This window comes from Saccostrea echinata, unplaced genomic scaffold (genome assembly GCF_033153115.1).
Source record: "Saccostrea echinata isolate AGI-Se365-2 ecotype Australia unplaced genomic scaffold, CSIRO_AGI_Sech_v1 ptg000002l, whole genome shotgun sequence".
Taxonomy (NCBI): domain Eukaryota; kingdom Metazoa; phylum Mollusca; class Bivalvia; order Ostreida; family Ostreidae; genus Saccostrea; species Saccostrea echinata.
This window is the reverse complement of record NW_026889751.1, coordinates 3162819-3168704: the sequence shown is the minus strand read 5'-3', so window position 1 is coordinate 3168704 and position 5886 is coordinate 3162819.

Below are 5886 nucleotides of genomic sequence, written 5' to 3'. Positions count from 1 at the left end.
ACTTGTTATTAAATTAAGTGTTAAAGCATAAGTTTTATCAAAACTTTCTTTTATATTGAATATTTTCCCCCTTTTCCTTTTTTGAAAGGGGTGACCCCCCCCCCCCCCGGATAATATGCCACTGTCTTCAAGACTGCTTATATATATATATATATATATATATATATATATATCCCATTGACACTGCTGACTTGCTGACTTATAGACTAACCGGTTGCCAATATATTTTTCATAAGTTCAAGTATCTGCTAGACTTCTTTTTACCAATAGAAGTAATAAAAATGCAAAGAAAAATCGTATGTCTTATTGTTATACAAATACATGTACATATATTTCACAATACATTTTGTTCATTTTTGAAAATCAAAGGTTAGTTTTCCATGAAATGTTGTTCTCGTACATTGAAGATAAACGACGATCGAATTATCTATACCCCCATAAACCTTCAAGTTCCGGCCGAGGAGACCTGGTTTGCACAGAAATGTTAGAAAACGCGTGAATGCGGCGAACGTATGGCAAGATTCAACCTGATTTGATTTTATTTCAATAAATGACAGCTTCCGATGTCTGAGAAAAGTCCGACTTTGGCGAGAAATTCTCGCTATTAGTCAGAAAGTGCCCCTAAGCGGAATCCAACATGGAGGCTAGTTTCATGCCTTGTTATGTTTATAGTATAGTAGATATATATTTTTTAACAATTAAGCTGGGGGGTGCCTATGTCGAAAAGTGGGTTATTTATTCAATCCATAACCATGGAGTAAAAATCTTGCTTTTATAATGTTAAACTCAATTCATATTGTAAAATATTTGAGAAAAAAAAGACACGCTCTCGTACGTGCCTTTTTATTTGTACTTAAAAATTCCCGCTATGGATTCGGTAATGGGACCGTAAATATAAAGAATCTCAACTTCATTTGTGATCACGGTATGGAGCGATACTTGTGCGGCAATATCTCTTAAATAAGTCAAGAAATCTGTTGAAACAACTGCCTTAAAATATGTAGGGCATTCTAAATTAATAATATACAAAATATGAAAATAATTCATTGACATATTTTTCAGCTCAAGGTCCTCTGTCTTAAGGACTAGTATCAACAAATCTTGTTAAAACGTGAAATTTCAACAAAAAAGTAAATCACAGTGACCTAAATTGTAAATTGCAGGTATCCATTTTCAAATTGTTTTGGCAAGTGTTCAATCTATTCACCTTGGCCTATTAAAATGTCATGAATGCATGATTTGATCACAAATGAGGTAATTGATTGATTGTATATTGTTTTACGTCCCATTCGAGAATTTTTCACTCATATAGAGACGTCACCAAATACCGGTGAAGGGCTTCAAATTTTGACCTTTACTCGGCACTCAGGGCCATTGAGCAGTGAGGGATCTTTATCGTGCCAACGCCTGCCGTGACACGGGGCCTCGGGTTTTAAGGTCTCATCCGAAAGACCCGCAACTTTCACTTCAATGTGCCGAGCGCATGGCGAAGGAACAGTTGCTACCTATTTTTTATCGACTTAGGTCTGTCGCGGCCGAGATTCGAACTCACGACCTCCCGATCACGGAGCGAGCGCTCTACCGACTGAGCTACCGTGAACGGTCAAATGAGGTAATAAAAAGTACATTACAATTTATTTTATTCTAGATCAAAGTGAGATAACTCTTTCTGCATAAAAATACCACAAAATCGGAAATCTTTAGTGTGCAGTGTATAGAGGGCTCTTAATTTTAAGGCCTTGGAGTGGAAAACTAAAACCTAGGTAAATGACTAATCTCTGGAATTTCATGTTATATTAAATAGTTTAGATACTAAGAAGCTTCTAATCATCAACTTGTCAGTTGATGTATCTCGGGTCCTCGGAGTGTGTCAACCAAAAAGAAGGCCACCGTTACCTTTCTTTTGAAATTCACATTTATCTCCACATCTAGGTTAATGAGGGATTTAAAATCATTAAAATTTGTCCGTAGATGCATTTTAGGTCGACAAACTGTATCAAGGTTAAAGTAACATTCTTTTAAAATTTCTTAGTTGATCTTTATATTTAGGAGAGTCATCCAAATTTGAAAGTTAACGGTCGTTTGAAGGTTTAAAGTATCAATTTTTTTTTCATTTGATGCACCTTAGGCCAACGAAGTGTACCAACTAAAAGTAGATCACAGCGACTCCTTTTTAATTTCGAAGTTTATCTCAATATTTAGAATACCAAGAGGCTTGGAATTATCAAACTATAAGTTGACTCACTTGGGTTCCGGATTGTTTCAACTCAAAAAAGTAGGTCAACTGACCTATTTTGGTATTTAAAAGCTATGTCCGATTATTTCAAGTAATAAAATAGGAATAGAATCATCAAACTTTTGTCAGTTGATACATCTTGGGTTCTCAAATGGTGTTCACCAGAAATTAGGTCAAGGTGACGTACTTTTGAATTTTCAAGGTTTTATCTAAATATTAAGAATACTAAGGATGCTTAGAATAGAGATGGTAAGGTTGTACAGTTTATCAGAAGACCGATTCTAGGCCCATGGGCCTCTTGTTTTTTGTATAAGATTTACTAATCGAGCCGCAAGAGAAGACACGTAATTTAGCACAAAATTCTGAATTGAAGGATAACGAAAAATCAATGAACATGCTTCTGCGGTACTAAATTCCGTGTGCTGGCCGAATTTTTCCCCAAATTAGTAAAATTATTTTATATGCGCTAAAGGTAAAACTCGATTCATTATCAATTTTGTTGCTATTCTTAAGATTAGTCATAGTTCTGATTGATCACCTAAGTGCTAATTCGCCTACAAGGAATTACGGATTTTTGCAAATGGTAGTCATAAAGATATGCTAAAAAATTAGAATGTTAGGACTTAAATTTTTAAATATATATCAAATATCAATTTTCAAATTTAAACTCATTATACATTACCGAGTACTGTACAGCAGGAAATAAACTTGCAGAGTTAATATTCGCTATATTCGCGGAAATAAAAAATTCCGCGAATTCAACATACAGTGAATAATTCTTTAGAGAATTGATATGGATAAATTGAAATACTACTGTTATCTGTGATGAAATATGTGGAGATAACGAACAGTGTTCGAGCTCAAAAGTCCATTAAACATTAAAAATAGGAGCAGATCAAACAAGGACCTTTAATTATGGGGATTAATACATTTAATCCATTCTGAACAAAGTGTCAAGATCTTCTTTTTCATGTCTGACCCAACGCGTGTCGTAATCCTCTACAGAATCCATAATATGTATGAAATTACGACGCCAGTTAAAGGATCGGGGGTTCCTTATATTTAGGACCTTTTATTAAAATTAGTGATCTAAGGTCCTCATTATTAAGTATATTTACGTCACCAGTAATAACGTGTCCAGCAGGACTATAATAATAGAGTGAAGAAGAACATGAACACGATGGAGGATTATGTTTCAGATATTTGATATCCAGGCCCTGTAAAGTTTTCTTGTAATTAAAAAGTTTGGAAGAAATAATCGATGTATATTTGTAGGAAATACAAGGCGTAGTCTTCAACTTGAAATATTGTGGAATACAAGACTGGACCCTTGTGTGGTTAAGAATATTAGTTATATTAACCGCGTGAATTCCTTTGCTGGCATATCGAAGTTTAAGGAATAAACGGGTTGTTTTAGCTGCATTTTCTTCTGTAAAAAGTGGCGGTTCAAAAAGCCTGTGATTTGCAATATCCATAATCACAGATCAGAGATTGTATTCTGGTGTCGGGGAATCAGAAAATGGACTTTCCTTGACCTTTTCAAGTAGACTATTCAAAAGTTTCAAAGGGACAGAGTAAAGTTTGGTGAGAATATGATGAAGATATAACTGTTGCTTTACATAAGGTAGTAAGGAATCAAATGAAACATCGTGTATTAAAGGTTTATTGTAAGACCGATGCCCATGACTACGTTAACGTCTCTGTGTATGGTTGAAAAGTCCCATCACATTGATATTGTTACACTGTGGACTGGAAAGATTCTTAACACTATCGACATTGTCATTGCATCCATAGGGAAAGGCAGTCCCTAGTTTTCTAATTCAAAATTCTTCTCGTTGTCTACGGAAAGGTGTACTCAGTGATGGACCGTTTGTATGATGGTAAATCTTTTAAGGAATTTTAACTTTCATTGACAAAATTGAATGATCAGGTAAATTTAAGTGCTTGTAGAGAAGCTGCTGGCCCCCGTTGTTTATTTGAAATCTGCAACCCTATATTCTTTTATGAAGTGACCCTTGGTTTCACCAACATAAATAAGTCCACAAAGATTACATTCTAAGATAAAATTCGATAACTTTACCTCTATTTCCGTGGAAACCATAAAGTAGTAATTAATATGGTGGAGAAGTAAACTGTCTTCCTAATTATGCGGTGTACGGAGCAATCACTATCACATAGGCATAGGAATTTTTTAGTATTAACGTAGACTTGTAAGTACATAATGAAGCAGAGAAGATTTTATACTAAATGTATTATCACTGTAATCAATAGAACCCTGTCCTAATGCTAGAATCCAATTATCCAGGGCCATAAATTTCACAATTATAGAGGATTGATTGATTGATTGATTGTATTTTGTTTTACGTCCCGTTCGAGAATGTTTCCCTTAGACGTCACTATATACCGGTGAAGGACTTAAGATTTAAACCTTTACTCGGCACTAGAGGCCATTTAGAAGTGAGGGTTCTTTATCGTGCCAACGCCTACCGTAACATGGGGCCTCGGTTTTTAAGGTCTCATCCGAAATACCCGCAACTTTCACTTCAAACTGCCGAAGGAACAGTTACTTCCTATTTTTTATCGACTTTGGTCAATCGCAGCCGTGATTCAAACACACGACCTTTCGATCACGGAGCGAGCGCTTTACTGACTGAGCCACCGTGATGGTCACAATTATAGAGGAAGCACCTTTGCTCTCGCAACTTTGCACTTATCTTGTCTGCTGAAAAAGATTTTTAGATAACAATTGCATTTTTCCTATATAATGAATATAGCACCGCCCTAACGAGACCTCCTGTCCCAGGGTCCATAAATTAAAATTTTGGAAGATTGATTGATTGATTGTATATTGTTCAACGTCCCATTCGAGAATTTTTCACTCATATAGAGACGTCACCATATACCGGTGAAGGGCTTCAAATTTTGTCTTTTACTCGCACTCAGGGCCATTGAGCAGTGAGGGATTTTTATCGTGCCAACGCCTGCCGTGACTCGGGGCCTCGGTTTTTAAGGTCTCATCCGAAGAACTCGCAACTTTCACTTCAAAGTGCCGAGCGCATGGCGAAGGAACAGTTGCTACCCATTTTTTATCGACTTAGGTCAGTCGCGGCCGAGATTCAAACTCACGACTTCCCGATCACGGAGCGAGCGCTCTAGCGACTGAGCTACCGTGAACGATAAATTTTGGAAGAGGCATCCTTGCTAATTATAATCAAGTACTTGTCTGTCTGCTAATTACTCAGGAACAGATAATGAAATTTACAACAAAATATTGCATTTTCACAATATAATCAATAGAGCCCGGCCCTAAAACCAGAAAAAGAGAACCCCTGACCCACATAATGAATTTCTTAATTTTGGAAGAACCCCCCTTGTTCTGACATCTTAACCATGGACTTAGTTTGCTTGCTAAATAAATACCCAGGAGGAGAGAAGATTTTTAAAATAATTGATGTATTTTCATCATATGATTTATAGAGGCCCGCCACCAAAAACCCTGAACCAGAGGCCATGACGTTCACAATTTTAAAAGAGACACCTTTGCTCATCACATCTATGAACTTAGTTTATGTGTTAAATATAGAGGGAGAGAGGATTTTTGAGGAAGTTGTCTATTTTCATCATAAAATCAATCTTAAGAGCATCACCAT